This window comes from Rhinichthys klamathensis, unplaced genomic scaffold (genome assembly GCF_029890125.1).
Source record: "Rhinichthys klamathensis goyatoka isolate OS25496 unplaced genomic scaffold, OSU_Roscu_1.1 h1tg000281l_1, whole genome shotgun sequence".
NCBI lineage: Eukaryota > Metazoa > Chordata > Actinopteri > Cypriniformes > Leuciscidae > Rhinichthys > Rhinichthys klamathensis.
In genome coordinates, this window is record NW_026606800.1 from 1515224 (window position 1) to 1533792 (window position 18569).

At 36.2% G+C, this 18569-nt stretch overlaps 1 protein-coding gene across 2 annotated transcripts in view; it reads left to right on the top strand.

Annotated features, from left to right (window-relative positions):
- LOC130103166 (kelch-like protein 29) overlaps positions 1-18569 on the top strand; it is a 305231-nt gene that overhangs the window by 15719 nt on the left and 270943 nt on the right. The window contains exon 2 of one of the 2 annotated variants that reach the window (XM_056269368.1): positions 6623-6693. The gene's annotated coding sequence lies outside the window, so the exon portion shown is untranslated. Of the gene's footprint in view, positions 1-6622; positions 6694-13966; positions 14091-18569 lie in introns of those variants that run through there. The other variant, XM_056269369.1, reaches the window with a different exon arrangement.

Here is an 18569-nt window from a genome sequence, read left to right on the forward strand (position 1 = left end):
ATGTTTACTGAACGGATGAAGGAGAGGGGATATGAGAGGTGGGACATTGTATCATATGATACTCATTAGTTTCTTCATATTGCGTTTGTACAGAATAACACAAAATTAGTTAAAGAACAAATATTGCAGTACGAAATATCTCCATGCTGAGCCTTTTTTGCACTTCCTGATTTCCCTACTTGAGAATCCTTGTCCAATGAATGGACGACCTTAGCACACGTGTGATTTTGTTTACAAATTTTGGTTCACTTGCAAAAAGAGAACAAAAAAACAAAAAAACAATTGTATTTGGTCCGGACCAAAGCAAGTGAACTATCGGACTTTCCTGGTGTGAATACACAAGTTTCAAATGATTCTTAGGGTGTATTCACACCAGGAAAGTCCGATAGTTCACTTGCTTTGGTCCGGACCAAATAATTTTTTATTTTATTTTTGTACGGTTCGCTTTCACACTGTTCTTTTTGCAAGTGAACCAAAATTTGTAAACAAAACCACACGTGTGCTAAGGTCGTCCATTCATTGGACAAGGATTCTCAAGTAGTGAAATCAGGAAGTGCAAAAAAGGCTTAACGTAGCCTAAATTAACGCAGCATCATCCTTGTATTGTAACTATCGTTACATTATATGAACTGCAAATGTTTTTTTTTATCTATGCGCTATTAGACTAAAGAGAACGCTCTGTATGTGAATGTCCTGATGCACACACTCATTCATTCATTCCATTCCAATGATGCACACACGACGCGCAGAAAGACGCGCAACAGATGTAATGTAGTAGGCTACAACAGATCACTTACCCATAACGCAACTCCGACTACGGAAACCTGTTAACTCAAAGGCGCAGTGCTTTCTTGCAAATGGGTCGGTTCATGTTCACACCGTAAACGAACCGTACCAGAGTTCGTTTGGAAGCGTACTGAGACCACCTCTTCAGCTGGGTCTCGGTTCGGTTGTTTGGTCCGCACCCGAGTTCGATTGTTGTATTCACACCTGCCCAAAAGGTCCGCACCAAGGGGGGAAACGAACTAGAGTTCGATTCAATCGAACCAAACAAGGCAGGTGTGAATACACCCTTAAACAGCAAGCACAAACTAGGCAAAAGCGGTGCAGTCAGTGTCCAAATTCACTCACTCGTTTTCATTCACTCCCTCAAGTGAACTATAGTGGACTAATGTAGGGAGAATAGTGAATAGTAAAAATACCATCATATGTATGTATGCACATACAGCGAGCGCATTTAGCACACAGTATTGTTTTGGATGTTCGATAAGTTCTGTCGCAATATATAAAAGCCATATTTTGTTTTGGTTCTTTAGGTTTGGTCTTAAAAGTGACCGTGTGAATGCTAAGCGAACCAGGACTAAATATATTTTTTCTCTTTCCGGTTCGGACCAAACGAACCAAGAACTACAAGTGTGAACACCCTTAGATTCAGTGTAACATAATGCTTGTGGATTACCAGTTCATTTTAAATGAACCCCCGCAAGCCCTTTATCCAAAAGATGTTGAGTCGAAACAGGCTAACTCTCGTTATTAATGGTTTGCCTCTATCTCATGGTCTGTAATTGGTCTCTGGTGATTGCCAAGTCTTTTGGATTAAGAAATGTCATTAAAATTGATGTATTAGGCCTGCGAGCCGTTTTCTCTGTCAGATAGCTTTTTTTAATCAATTGATAATTACAAAGATGATTTATGACTTGACTTCGTGTTGACAGGTGAACAATAATTGCGACATGGAGATTTCAAAGCAGCATCTGTTACAGCTTGGAAAAAGATTTGTCACCCTTAGGTGTCCTACTCCATTTCGGACAGGTTCGGGGGTGGAGACTAATGCTTTAGCTAACGCAAGGATTGCTGGTACGATCCATGCAGACCAAGAGAGTCACCAAGTTAGCAAGTTCACGATCCAGCCCGATCATGACTGTCCTGAGGAAAACACTTAACCCAAGACTGCTCCTGAGGGACTGTGATTGCAATTAATACACTGTAAATTACTTTGTAGGAAATGTGTGTGCGGAATTGTAACTAACCAACCAGAGGACTCATGAATTGGCTTTACGAGCGCAGTTTATCTTTCTCGATGTATCTATATTGCCTGTTGACAGGACTGATCTGCTGCTTGTTTTACTAGTAAGATGTAGGCTTCATGTTTTAAAAATTCAGAACATTGTTAGTTGTATAAAATATTAATAAATAGTATATAAATAAGACTAAAATAACAAGTCATTATTACATACTATTTTGAAGTAGCTTTGTTTTATATTTTCAGTTTCTATTTTATTTTAGCTGTTAACTATGTGGCAGTGTAATTATTATTATTTATATAGCTTTTATTTTTATAGTTTTTATTTCAAGTTTTAGTCATTTTGTTATGTGCTTTTGTCTTTTTTTTTTGTAAACGTATTTATTTCTGTTAGTTGCCAAGTCAACGTTTTTAATTTTTGTTTAAGCTATGTTAAATTTTCCTCTAATATTTATATTTTATTTTACGTTTTTGGTTCCCCAAAGAACCTTTTAGTGAACAATTCTTAAAAGAACCGTTTTTTTCTTTATGTGAAGAGCATTTTAATCATCAAAATAAACTTTTCCCAGTATGTAAAGAACATTTTGTGGAATGGAAAGGTTCCATGGAGGTTAAAGGTTCTTTATGGAACCATAGATGGCAATAAACAACCTTTACTTTTAAGAGTGTAGAGATAACTAGAGTGCATTTGTGGTTACGCTTTATTTTAAGGTGATATAGTTACATTGTACTGACTCAAATAAGTACTGAGTAATATTAATGAACTACATGTACTTCTACAGTACTATAGAGTTAGGGTTAGGCTTTGGTTTAGGGTTAGTTACTTATATAATTATGCATAATTTACTGTTATTACTATAGTAAGTACATGTAGTAACGTGTATCTATACGTCACCTAAAAATAAAGTGTTACCCATTTTGTTAGACAATTTTATTGGAGTGCAAGATGAGTCATCATTTTTGGCCAGTTTTCTTGGAAGAGAAAGACTTTGTGTATTATGTATACTGATAATTTGGTCAACGTTAGGCATATTTGACCTCAAAGCTAATAAATAAATAGGCCTACTAAAAGCAACATTTTCATGCATTGCATAAGCATTACCTCGATCTGAAATAAATGAAATGCCTTGTAAATGTTATTTGAAGTCTGAGCACACTAACACATTTGGCTCTGTGTACATACCAATAAATTAATTTCGTTTCTGCTAGGCAGAGGATGGTTTGAATATCTATTTTTTATACTCCTGTTCTGGCAGTATTCATAATTGAAGATAATCTACCATGCATTTTCTTTATTAATTTAATTCCCCAGGGCCTTGACATAAAATGTCTGTTTCCTTGACAAAGTGCAAATGAACGCCGCGAGCGAGACAGAAAAAATAGAATTACGCAAGTAGGAGCCAATGGGGAACGTAAATGATCTTGAATGATATAATAGAAGTACATTTCTCATTCCTTGACAAAGTATACATTCGTCCGTCTCTTTATTGTCTGTAAATACAGGGGGAAGGCGTTCCAGGCGGAGGAGAAGGGGTCAGGAAGCGTGCGAGAGGACCGAATAGAAAAGCGGAGACGAGGGAATCATTCTGTCCAGACGCAATCTGATGAGATCCTCCTCTGTGTCTCTAAAAGCATTAGTGTAGACAGTGATTGCATTCGGAATCCTATTAAGTTTATATAATCGGGAAAAGAAAGGATTATTACTCCCTATCAGTATTTTGCTCCTTTTCCTTTTTTGTGCCTGTAAAAGCTCGAAATTCACTTGATTTACTGTGTCGTGACTTCATCTCGACGGCTCTGTCATTCGATTGCACCATGTGACTCTCAAATGGAGGTTGAGAAGCGAAGGATATTTATATGCCAGAAATGTTGACGTGTCTGCTCCATTAGAAGACGTCTGGTTATCATTACCTGGAAAGTCCTAGAAGTGCGTTTCTTTGTTGATATCCCATTTGAAGGGCAATTAATGTTTGCTTTTAGCACTGGATGTTGCACTTTTTAGGTCCTAATTTTCTTGTGTTACAGTTTTTTTTTAATATGATTTTGTTGATATAGGCCATGTATCATTCATTACACAATATAGCAAGTTTTTATCAAGTCTTAAAGGGTTAGTTCACCCAAAAATGAAAATTATGTCATTAATGACTCACCCTCATGTCGTCCCAAGCCCGTAAGACCTCCGTTCATCTTCGGAACACAGTTTAAGATATTTTAGATTTAGTCCGAGAGTTTTCTGTCCCTCCATTGAAAATGTATGTACGGTATACTGTCCTTGTCCAGAAAGGAAATAAAGACACCATCAAAGTAGTCCATGTGACACCAGTGGGTTAGCTAGAATGTTTTGAAGCATCGAAAATACATTTTGGTCCAAAAATAACAAAAACTACGACTTTATTCAGCATTGTATTCTCTTCCGGTTCTGTTGTCGATCCGCGTTCACGAGTCCGCAGTGACGCTGCTGACGTGTATCTGGTGCGTCCGTGTATTCGGGTTCAAATAAATACGGCTGGGCAAAAAAATGCAAGTCTTCCTCTGTGTGGAAATCCTTAGACATGTTTGCGAAGATTGTTTTGTTTACAGCGTGCGTCTCCCTCAGACTGTAAACGAAGCTCGGGCGCACCAGACACACGTCAGCAGCGTCACTGAACGCGGATCCACAACAGAACCGGAAGACAATACAATGCTGAATAAAGTCGTAGTTTTTGTTATTTTTGGACCAAAATGTATTTTCGATGCTTCAAAACATTCTAACTAACCCACTGATGTCACATGGACTACTTTGATGATGTCTTTATTTCCTTTCTGGACAAGGACAGTATACCGTACATACATTTTCAATGGAGGGACAGAAAACTCTCGGACTAAATCTAAAATATCTTAAACTGTGTTCCGAAGATGAACGGAGGTCTTACGGGCTTGGGACGACATGAGGGTGAGTCATTAATGACATAATTTTCATTTTTGGGTGAACTAACCCTTTAAAGGCCGGAAATATACTTTATGCTAGAATGCAAACGCAAGTGTTCGGTAAATATGTGGCTTATGCTTTCTGCGATGTTATCCTTCATGTAGTGTGTAATGTAAATGGTCTGCAAAATTTCAAAGATCAAAGTCCAGAATAAATGGAGTTTTTGTGTCCTGAAAGAAATAACTAATTCTGAACTGCCTGAAATGAGTCGTCAGTAATTCCATTCTCACTTTTTGCTTAAACCTACGTAGGTTTGTAACAAACTTGCATAATGCCCGCCTATAGTCTTCATTGGCTTCCTGCGAACGACGTCTACTTTGACCCTCAAACACTGTAGTTGTAGCTGAGACTGGAAGAGTTTAGTTTGTGTGTCGACATGTCGAGAAGACGCTGTTTTCTGCGCTGCGAAAGCAAATCCACTTTGCATGCACCTCAAAAGAATGAGGAATATGCCTCGAATTGATACAGTAAAACCGACACCATTGTTATACCTTATAATTTCTTTTGTATACAAGCTGAAATTCAGATTTGGTAATGGCCGTTTCAATTCCGACACGCGCTTTAAGCAGTCGACCAATCACAACAGACTGGGTCATCTGACCAATCAGAGCAGAGTGAGCTCTCGGAAAGGAGGGGTTTAGAGATACTGAATCCTTTATCGAACCATTTCATATACTGTGAGAAAAGAGGTGATGCTGCAGTGTATATTATGAGAGAATTGGGATGAAATGAGTAATCCTCCTCATGGTTTTTACTCATCCTGCCTAAACAGCTTCTTGGTGTTTTCTCTACTGTCGCCTTTAACTTGCTCAATGGAGGTTTTACAGCACTCTTCTTTGTAATAAGCTGCTTGGGAATGAACTGTGTTGTGAAAAGTGCAAGACACATAAAATTGAATTGAATTGAACTGAAAGCCAGAGAAATCCCTGTGTGCTGCCTATCATGACAGATTTGAGTCTCATGAAAGTTTATGAACGTTCAAGTAAAAGAGCCAACCAACCAAAAATTGCTATGCAATTTTTTTTGGGACAGTTACTTAAATCCAGGAGGTTTTGCTGCAGCGATATACAGTACAAGACAAACTCTTGGTTTACAAGTCTCTTCTGCTCACCAAGGCTGCATGTATTTGATCACAGTAAAACAGCAATATTGTGAAATATTATTATTATTATTATTACAATTTACAGTAACTGTTTTCTATTTTAATATATTTTAAAATGTAATTTATTCCTGTGATTGCAAAGCTGCATTTTTAGCAGCAAATACTCTAGTCTTCAGTGTAACATGATGAATATAACAGTGTTTCAACCGTGTACAAATCTTTTGTAACATTACAAAGTTTAATAAAAAAAGCGTACTCATCCAACTTTCAAACTGAAGTGTATATGCTAGTGTACTCCTAAAAGACAAACAAAGAAATTTTGCCTGTTTCAATAGTTTGTACATTAGCCTAAGATAAAATTGTGGTTTTGAATATTTAGTTGAGGGTTTTTTGATTAACACACTGTCTTACAGCAGTTACAGTTACTCTCTCTCTCTCTCTCTCTCTCTCTCTCTCTCTCTCTCTCTCTCTCTCTCTCTCTCTCTGTCTGTCTGTCTGTTTACTGATCCGGTTCTCTTTGTCTTTGCAGGCGCACCTGAGTATACTCTCCAAAGATCTCATTAGTCTGTGATGAGCATCATCATCCAGGACAGACCAAAGGTACCGCAATATCTCAAAAGATCCTATTTTATATCTTTACACCCTCGTGCCTGTCAGAAAGATACATCAGTTAGCTCATTTATTGCAGACTGTGTACAGCTGTGGTGTGTTTTTGTTCCCTCTTGTATTAACAGAACTTGTCTGAACCATTAGTTTTTTTTTTCTTCTATTTACACTGGAATCAGAGCGTTTTAGGGAAAAGAAAGTGTGGATGATGACACGTTTTTCGTGTTACCTGAATTCTTGTTAAGTGCATGTGGCAAATATTTTTATTTTCGTATCAATGATTTTTTTTTTTTATTATTGAAACTGTTAATTTACATGAATTATGATTTGTGCACGCAATTATATTTATTTAAAAACAAAATGTTTTTAATAGAAAATATATTTTATTTAGTGCTGGGCAACGATTAATCGCATCCGAAATAAAAGTTTGTGTTTATATAATATGTGTGTACTGTGTAAAATTATTTTGTATATATAAATGCATATACATATAACATGCATGTATATATTTAAGAAATATTTGCATGTATATACTATATATACTGTATATATTTATATATAAATAATACATTTTTCTTAAATGTATACATGCATATGTGTGTATTTATATATAAAAATAATTATACACAGTACACACACGTATATTATATAAACACAAACTTTTATTTTGGATGCGATTAATCGTTGCCCAGCGCTAATTTTATTTAAAATATATAATTTTATACAAAGCAATTTTTGACAGTCCCACTAAATAGACATTGTATACTTTTAAAATGTCACAGCACAAATCCAATCAAGTAGCTTGACCCAAGCGAGACCTTTTACAAAGTTCAGATCGTAGAGGTCGATCAATTTGCAACGTTACCCGATTATCATTAGTGGAATTCCATCACATTCCTATTAGTGTTTCTCCGTGGACACAGCTCTGGTGATTAAGCGGCGGGATTACATGCTACGAGACTGTCAGGAAAAGCACACCTCCTCAGCTCAGGCGTCCCGCTCTGATTAAATGGAATTGATTTAATTGGGTTACCCCACTGCGAGGTCTGGCTAATGGGATGCGGAGCTGTTTGATCACTGGTACGCAGTGACCGGCTCTGACCCGGCTCAAGTGAAGCGGCACAGCTTTTTTTGTTTGTGGTCAGTGTCTCGTGTGTTTGAAGATAAAGCCCTGCCCACCGGTGGTCAAGATTTTGTCATAATCGCTAATTAGAATTTGCGCTGTAGGAATCCAGAATCCGTGACAACCTTTTCTTAGGATTTTAGATTCGGTAACAACCTCATCAACATGTGATTTGTAGTTTGAGGTCTTAAAAGGGTAGTTCACCTACAATTAAAGTTGTTTCATTATTTATCTGCTTCTGTGGAACACAAATAGCTTTTCTGTTGATGTTGAGCTCTAAAAATGCACCATAACGTTAGCATAAATAATTTCATACACTATATTCCAAATCTTCTGAAGCTTTATTAGAGGAACATAATTAAATTTATGCCACTATTCACTAAAATTCTAGCTTCCAGTAGCTTTAGAGCCCCTGCTCACAATGTACTTTTATCATATGAAAATTAAAGAACAACACGAAATGTATTCTTTTGTGTGCCAAGGAAAAAAGAAAAACACACAGCTTTGAAGTTTAACGAATAAATCTACACCTTTAAGCCACTGATTGCTGTAAAGTGACATGACCTCTGCTGAATATTCAAAAAACGGTGTGCACTTCATTTAGCAAAGAGATAAGAGATAACGTCAAAACTGCCAAAATTGAATTTCCCACCAATGTACTGTTTAATTTAGATGTGCTGATTATAATCTTTTTATTCCTACTGATTTAGAATGAATTTGTGTTCTTTAATATGAAGTATAAGATATTTGCATGTGAAGGCAGCAGTTGAGAAGTCAACCTACTTAATTTGTTGAGGGCAAAAATAAAAATTTAAAAATGTGTATATATATATATATATATATATATATATATATATATATATATATATATATATATTCACACAGGGAGACACACACACACTGTATATATAACTGTATAATATATATAAATATTATATTTATATATATTATACAGTTAAATATACAGTGTGTGTGCGTGTGTGTCTCCCTGTGTGAATATATATATATATATATATACATACAGTATTCATTCAGACACACACATTATATAAACCCACTTTTATATATATATTTATTTATGTGTGTGTGTTTCCCTGTGTGAATATATATATATATATATATATATATATACATACATACATACAGTATATATTCATTCAGACACAGTATATAAACACACTTTTATGTATATATTTATTTGTGTGTGTGTGTCTCCCTGTGTGAATATATATATATATATATATATACATACATACAGTATATATTCATTCAGACACACACATTATATAAACACACTTTTATATATATAATTATTTATGTGTGTGTGTGTCTCCCTGTGTGAATATATATATATATATATATATATATATATATATATATACACATACATACATACAGTATATATTCATTCAGACACACATTATATAAACACACTTTTATATATATATATTTATTTATGTGTGTGTGTGTGTTGGCTTGAAATTTCATCTGGATGCATTTATTTTGATATATTGAAGCATTCATGTCATGTCTTCGAATTCACATTGACTATTTTGTTCTGCAAAGTGAAAAGAGTCTTTTTCATTTGACTGTTGTATTTGTTTTGATGAATTGGGTAATAAAAATGAGTCTGGTCTGATGCATGGCTTTGGTTTGTTGGTTTCTGTGCTGCATTGAGATGAAAATCAAGTATCATCATTACTCTTAACAGGTCATTTTACTCACTGGCCGCTGGTCACCCCGCATTTTCTTAAAGTGCTCCCCGAACTGCATAATTGGAGTGTCCCTGCGTTAAGTGAAATGTTAAACTAACATTGAGAAAATTGCACTTCCAAAATCATTTGAGCCCTTCAGAGTCTTTTAATTTCTCCTAAATTTGACTACTGTTGTGTTCAAACTCATATCAGAAATGATTTGCAGTTTGAGGCTCATTTATGTCGTTTCCATGCAAAATTCAATCCATTACTTGGGAGGGCGATTTCATGCGATTGGGCCACTCGTTGCTTTCGTTATGTGCGAAATGAACTTGCCTGCTGAAAGGAAGTGTGAAAACGTTTGATAATAATCACGAAATAGCTTGTCCCTCGTCTCTTTTTAAAGATGCTGAGAGGCTTGTACGATGTGCAAACCCATAATTATTAATTTGCGCATATCGTCTTCATTTGCATTCCTAAAAAACTGCTGTTTTGACACGTCCACATACCCACCCACTCTCGGCATGATTAAGACATCTCCGGCGCGACCGGGGTGATCCATGTGCCATGGTGGCACCCCCCGGGGACCTGCACACAGCAGGGGTCATAACATGTCATCTCACGCAAGCCATTGAGCCTAATGCGTGAGACGGAGCTGCGCGTGCAGACCATCGCTCAGGAGCGCTCCTCGTACGGGTTAAGGCCCATTAGGGACTGTGCTTTAGCATAAACACCATCTGAACGCATAGGGATACACAGAGAATTCCAGGCAAGCGTCCAAGTGCCAAGCTCTTTACAGGGAATGTTGCAGATGGTGACACGGTGTAGCATGTCGGTGGGATTCAGTGCGTGGAATTTAAAAATGTCCATGGCAAAGATTAAGAGACTATATAAAATGTATTTATTTTATGCTTATGTACATTCTTAGAGTTTGCTATTAATTACTGTTGTTTCATCAGTGCATGAAGTTTTTTTTTATCATATCAAAACAATGAATTTGACTCACTCTGAAACAGCTTCGTTGATTAATGTAACTAAGGCACAGATTATTTTAACTAATGAAATCACAGCACATTTTTCACGACCCAATCAAATTCAGAAGGATAAAATCAAGACATTTCATGCATTCATTCTGTTTTATAGAAATTACATATGTTAAAAGCATTGTGATTTGTGAATGCTAATTTGCTGGATTTGAGACTCATTTAATTTTTGTAATGTGACATATGACTATACATAGAAAATGTTTGGGAGTTTGGGGAATATGAATCAAAAGAATTCGGTGATGCCAGTCAAGCATTGTTTCAGAGGCAGAGCAAATTATTTTCTGATGAAAGATAAATATACAATACAATACATTTTTTTTTATAAAAAAGTACTTATAATAAAATTATTTTGTATAAAATATTGTAAAAATATTTTTAAAATATATATTTTTTATTTGTGATACATTATTCACATTTATTTATTTATGAAAGTAATTTATTCATTCTTTTTTTTTTTTACTTTTTTTATTACATTTTTTTTTTTTTTTTTTTTTTATTAAAAATGTATTTTACAAAAATCCAGTAGGCCTAATATATTTATATTTTTCTCTTTAGAATAATGTGCACTTATGAATCATTCACAATAGGATCAGGAAGATATTATATGAACATTTTATGATTATTTATTCATATAGTTCTAAACCTGTATGCCGTTACTCTACTTTTTGTGTCTCACAGAAAAAAAAAAGACAGCTGTTGGGTTTGAAACGACATGAATACGAGTAAATAATGACCAAATAAGGTTTTTTTTTGTGTGAACTGTCGCTTTAAGAAATGAAACCGGTCCACGTTGAGTTCATGTTGTTTTTATGAGCAGGTGTGTAACGGATCAGATTGAGAGTACACACTGAAGGGGAAGGACAGCGCTGATGGATGGGTTGACCCTGAGGTGCTCCGAGGAGAACGTTCCCGTTTCCTCTCCAAATGTCAGAGCGTTCACCAACTTCAGAGACTGTGTCGCCTGCACTGTCATTAATCGGCTAAGCCGGCCACTTCATCTCCTGTTTTATGGATGACCGAGCGAAAGATCGCGGCCCCTGTGGAACACAGTATCCCTGGAGCTGTGCCTTGAAACGGCTAACCTGAACTAGAGCCGCGGGGAAGGTTTACGATCGACGAGTGCTTGTTTTCAGGGTGTTTTAAACATGCGTCAGAATGGATTTTCTCAGTTTGTATGCCCTCAGTTGTTCATTAATTCAGCCGGCGTGTAATCTTATTAACTGAAGTGGCTCACAGTGAGGCATTTCAACCGGCTGTGACATATCATGACATTTGAACTGAACGTGGACCGCCGTTTGGCATTTTCACATTTCAATAATAACATAATCAGGCACTTCAAATCTCCTGAATGAATTCAATCTCATACCGTTATGTGAGGGAGAACTTGAGAACTCTCTAGGCATCAAATAAACAATCTAACCTGTCATAACAGCCTAAACAAGAGGCAAATCTTTGGCTCATCAGTTCCATCCTGAGAGCGAGACAGACGGAGCGTCTTTTTTGTTTTTTGGGCTGCCCATTGACAGGTAACATCTCTGAATGCCCTGGTGCCCTCTTACTCTGCCAGTCAATCTGTCTTGCTTTTGCCCTCTTTCGTCCCGTCACTCAAACACCCGCTATATTTAACCTGTCAGAATACAGTCTAATATTTGGAATTTGTGCTTAAGTTGAACACACTGCCACTCAAGGCTGTCAGCTGTTGACTTGACTTTGGATTAAAGCCGTTTACTGGTTTATCGCAGCGTGTGGGGGTTAAGCTGTTTTTAGGTGTCCTGCGTTCAACTTTGCTGGTCCATTAACAGTTTATCGTTAAAATGCGTGCAAATGCACTTCAATTAAACATTGTTTGCTGTTGTACTCTGAATGCAAAGACAATGTCATAAAATGTTCATTTTGAAGTCCCATGTAAAACGTGAATCTCTCGTGAACTGCTGGTCTGGTAAGGGGACCAATAGTATTCTAGGTGGCATTTGATTGGACAAAGTTGTGTATACTCTCATTTGTACAATATGAGTCATCTGTCCATTTTCCCAGAAAATTCCATTAGTATCAACTTTAAAGCTATACATGGAGTAAAACTCACTTTTTTTGTTGTAATATGTACTGTAAATAAATAAAAAAATCTTCTTCACAAAAATGCATTATTCTGTTTAATAATAATTATAATAATATTTTTCATTATTATTAATAAATTATTTGGATTTTGTAATAGTAGTAATAATAATGTATTATTATTATATACATTTTACAATTTTTATACATACTTTTTGTGAATAATAAAAAAATAAAATAATGCTTATTAGTATTAGTAATTTGACTGAAATTTTATAAATAATTAATTTTTTTAAATAATTCAGATTTGTATTAATAGTAATAATAATGTATTATTATTATTATTATATTCATTTTACATGATTTTATACATGTTTTTTTGTGAATAATAAAAAATAATTATACTTATTAGCATTAGTAAGTTTACACTAATTTTATAATAACAATAATAGGTCATGTTTGAATACAAGAGAATAGATTTGCTACTCTTTATCTGCTTTGGGGCTTATGGCATGATTACAGTATTGTAGTTAGTTTTCACTGCTGAAAAAAATAAAGGAAATTGAAACGGATGCCCTTTACTTTAAAAATATACAATTATGCGTATGAAGATTAATATCAGTGGCATTCCTACAAATTAGATTTTAGTTCGTTTTATCTATATGCAAAGTAGAAATTAAAATGTCATGCATGTGATTGCTGGTCGGGCCGCCAAAATGCATTTTCATTAATTCATTAAAAAAAATGCACTAAATCCTTGAATTATTGTGTGGTCTATTGCGAAATGCAGCCTACCGTACAAAGTGCACCGTTTCATAATTTTTGGGCTCTTCATTTTTCATTATAGAACAGAAAATATGGCATTTATCATGGTTGTATTACCTGTCCTGTAGCGTAACCGAGGGCTTGGGTGTGAACAATCATGAATGAGCCACAGAAGCACCTTCAAAACACACAGTGGAAAGATCAGACTGTAATAGGTCTTAGGAAAGCAGTACCAATGAGACTTAAGGTGATGATACACAGGGCAACTTTTAGGGCAATGTTGCTGGGCAATGTTGCCGTCAACGGGGAACCAGATGAGAGACAGGGCCCACGACCGATCTAAATTATCCAGATAGAAATTTATTGCCCATTTTCAACGAGAAAGTCCTCAAGCAACAATCGCTCGGCAAGATTGCCCAGCAACATTGCTCAAAAAGTTGCCCTGTGTATCATCACCTTTACACTCCTGTAACACTCCTGAATCATCACTGGAATCATAATTCATGTGCATTTATATACTAAATGTGTATTTTGATGGACATTCAGATCCAGCCCGTTTGCTTCTCTTGGGTTCCTGTCGACCTTACTACTGTTTCATGCTGTAAATGATCCCAGAACAGACGTGTTTCGGACGTGGTGCTGATGAAGTGTTTTATGGGATGCGGCGTGACGTGCTGAAGGGCTTCTCAGAAAAACCCCAGGACATCTAAGGTATGACAGAAGGTTAAGAGGTTAGCCTTCATGTTTGTTTCGATGGTTCTTGTTAGTGTTTTTCACCCCAGCACGACATCCATTAGCTGGGTTTGTGGTGCCATTAAAGGGATTCCAGTGAGATTTATAGACCGGCTCCATGTGCTGAACAGATGCTGAGCGCTCTATAGGTGGAGAAATGTTTGAGAATCTATATCTGACCTTGTGCCATGTCTATGGATATTGCTTCCTTTAAAGGTGTGAAATTCATGGACGTTTTTAGTCAACATGGAGGCCAAATTTACTCCATTACTTAAAGGCTCCTAGTTGCACTGCAGCATTGGCTCTTTTCTCACAGTGTCTGAAACAGTTTGAGAAATATTCAATCTCTGTAAACCCCTTCCTTTCCGAGAGCTAACTCGGCTCTGATTGGTCATATGGCCCAGTCTGTTGTGATTGGTCGACTGCTTTCAGCGCGTGTCGGAAACAAAACTGTCTGAATTTCAGCTCCAGAGGTTTCCTCAGCACTTATGATGTAACGATGGCATCAGTTTTACTGGATCAATACGAGCCTGATTCCTCATTCTTTTGAGGTGCATGCAAAGTGGATTTGCTTTCGCAGCGCAGAAAACAGCGTCTTGTCGACACACGAATCAAACTCTTCCAGTCTCAGCTACAACTACAGTAGAGCTGTCACTTTTGTGAAAAAATCCTGTTCGATTTTTGAGACACAAGTGTTCATTGAATTGATTGTAAAATCGATTTTCCATGTCTAAAGACGTTTCCATTTTCAACACCAAATATAAGCAAATCCACGGACACCTAACAGGCATTAGGACGAGCGTAAAGAGGGCGCTTGAGACGCACAAGTCAGCAATATTTCTGATGATTTATTGGCGTGAAGTTTCGTGCTCAATGACAAACAGGAGCGCAACATTCAGGGATTGAAATTAACACCCTCCGACCCGCCAAATGCGGGTAAAAATGAACTTTGTTGGGAAACGCTGTCAAATCACGAGCCAGTCTAGCGTGTTTCTATGTTTACTCACTTTGCTGGGGAAGTTTGTGTAAGACACATCTGCGCGGATTTAGCGCAAATACGCAACTCGTGATCCTCAAGATATATTAAATACAGTGTATTGCACAGAATCTGCGCATTTCTGGCTTACTTGAACACACACACACACGTCACTACGCAACAAATAACGGCGCGCTTGTTCACTTGCATCAAAGTAATAGCGAATATTAAAAAGCATTTGGTTAACAGAAAAGACATTGTTATTTTCCAACATCCTACATGTTCTGTGTCCTGTATTGATCTGTCCACCTAAAACGCGTTTGGTTAAAAAAAAAAGGCACTTACACACCCAGTAATACATGCACACACACACACACACACACACGTTTATGTACGTTATTTTCATGTTTACATGTTATTGTCTATGTATGAGACCTTTATGTTTTTTGTTGTCACAATATATATATATATATAAAAAAAAAGGCCATTAAAATCGATTCCCTATTTTCGTTTTCGAAACTTGTGTTGGTTGGTCCGATCGATTGTGCAATCGATTTTCGAACGTAAAGTGACAGCCCTAAACTACAGTGTTTGAGGGTCAAAGTAGACGTCGTTCGCAGGAAGCCAATGAAGACTATAGACGTGCATTATACAAATGTGTTACAAACCTACTTAGGTTGGTGCAGGAAGTGAGACTGGCATTGCTGACGACTCGTTTCAGGCAGTATTTGCACCAACTGCAAGAAAGAGAGTAAAAAGTTAAGTCAAATGAATTCACATGGGAAAGTGTTTTCAAAAAAATGCTGGACAAAAACGGCGTCTCAGTGAGGACAGAAGACATGAACCGAGAAAAAGATGCGTTTTTAAATGAAACGTATCAGTGTGGACCAGACCTGAATTGTGTTGCAACTTGCATGTTTCCTAACAACTTTGACCTTTTTAGTTAAAAAGAAAATGTACCTCCTATGATACCTAATATTTATTTCTCTCCCCCTACATACAGTACACTACCATTCAAAACTCTATTATAAATAAATATTGCTCTATTGAACTTTCCATTCATCGAAGAATACATAAAAAAGAATGCATCACGTTTTAAATTTTTTTTACATTTTTGTTTTATAAAAGTATTAAGCAGCACAACTGTTTTCAGCATTGATAATAACAAGAAATGTTTTTTGAGAAAATCGGCATATTAATGATTTCTGAAGGATCATGTGACACTGAAGACTGGAGTAATGATGCTGAATTCTGCTTTGACATCACAGGAATAAATGAAATTTTTTAATAAATAACAAATTCAATAAAATAGAAAATAATTGTGATGAAGTAAAAATTCAACCTCGGGTGAGCATAACAGACTTCTTCCAAAAACATGTACAGTATATAGCCTATATATATATATATATTTTTTTTTTTTAAACGTTTCCAAACTTTTGACCGTTTACTGTAAATAATAGAAAATACAGTAATGACTGGTTAGAAACTTTTGTCTCAAAAAAAAAAAGAAAAAAAAAAAGATAATTCTAGATACTGCATCAACTGTTTGCTAGCATAGTTCAAAAAGCATCTTCATCTTCATATATCTCCCGGCATCTAAATCACATAAAACCAGAAGATCAGTGCACAGATGTCACACGTCAAAGCGTAACTTCTTTGTATATATCATCGCTCTTTTCCTCTGGGGTGTTTTAAGCTTGACCTTATTCAATCTAAAGATGTGGGCCTCAGTAGATCTTCAGACCCGCCCCGTCTGCCTTCCCATAAAAGCCATTAGAGGAATTGCTGCGCTTTTATAAAAGTCTGCCCTTTGAGTACAGCATGATGGAGTTGTGTATGAAGACGACGACACATGCAGCATTGAGCTCCCAAACAACCCCCGTTTTCAGACAATCAAGCTTCATCTCCTTAAGATACACCATTGTTGACCTTCAGCTGAGGCACAGAGTTTATGAGATTTCCCTTAACCTGATTCTGTGTTTTTATTGGCTCAGTGTTGATGTCAATAGCCTTGTCTCTCCTCAGGTCTGTAATACAGATGCACCAGCCATCAGTCAATGTAACAGACTGAATAGGAAATGTAGAAAAGGAGCAGGTAGGGTGAACGCTCACTGATAATGCAGTCTAGATGGCTTGTGTGTGTGTGTATTTGTCTGTTCTGTTGGGGGTTGATAGATAGCAGACAGACAGAATAGTATGCTATTTTCAGAATGGAAGTGTACTGCAAACTTTGCATTGCATACTAATTTTATGCGAACGAAACATTACAGTTATTACCTGGGAAATGCATATCGGTTGCATTTTAAAGGTACACCATGTCACTTTTCATGATCTAGCGAAAAACTGCATGCGTCTTGTGGAAGAAGATTGTTCGCCGGAGCTTCTCTCTGTTTATGTCTATGACGAGTCATTTCTATGTCTATGACTGGTCTAAAATAGTCTGAATATAAACACTTAATATAGGTGTACCATAGTTATTCACGATAAGACAAAAACACTTTGGAAAATGGATTCATGGTGGACTCATTGATATATCGCTCATTATATACAATTTTGACATTTTGAAAACAAAAGTTACATAGTTCACCTTTAATCTTTAAACGTTTGGCTGTCCAATCAAATAATTAATCGAGGAGGAGGTGTTAAATATCACTGTTGAAAATTAGAAGGTCTAGCACATTGCTTAGGGGGCATGATGATTGTGATTACCAAATGATCATCCAGAAACTAGTCAATTAGTGATGTTGAGTTTTACATTTTTGATTTATTTAAAAAAAAAATATATACAAATTGTTTTGTATAATTTCTTAGAAATATATATTGCATATTATATACAGTATATACAAATATGAATTATTTAAATTATTTAAATATATATATATATATTTATTATTATATATATATATATTTTTTTTTTTTATAAATATATATTTTTTTTGTATACTTTTTTTTTAAAGAAAAATATGTCATTTTGTATAGAAATTATTTTTTCTTTTAATTTGTATTTATTTATTTTAAGTTCATTTTAGTGAGTTTGGGGCGTGGCTACTGTAGCAGGAGGAGCCTGAGGGTGTTTAGCTGCTGTGGGACCATGACTGACTAAATTTAGATTCGGGTACAGGGGTGCAAGCCAAATTACGCTGCATTTAGACCTTTGTGAACAGCCTCAAATAGTTGTGGAACGTCATGTCAAAACTGCGCCCAGGGCAGATACGTTGGATGGGTTTATTATAAGCGAGACGCTCACGTTCGCTCTACAAAGTGTTAGCCTACTCAGTTGCTTACTCATGACACATAGCAACACAGCTAAAAGTATTCCTAATATGGTGGACCTTTTATTGAAAGTAGTCTAATTTTACCCATTGAGACATGCCTTCACAAACACCCGTAAGAGCTGTGTTTGTTTGTGATGTGTGAGCTGGGGCACGAAAGGGCCGTTTGCTAAATATGCTAATTCACCTTTAAAGATTTCGTAATCTCAC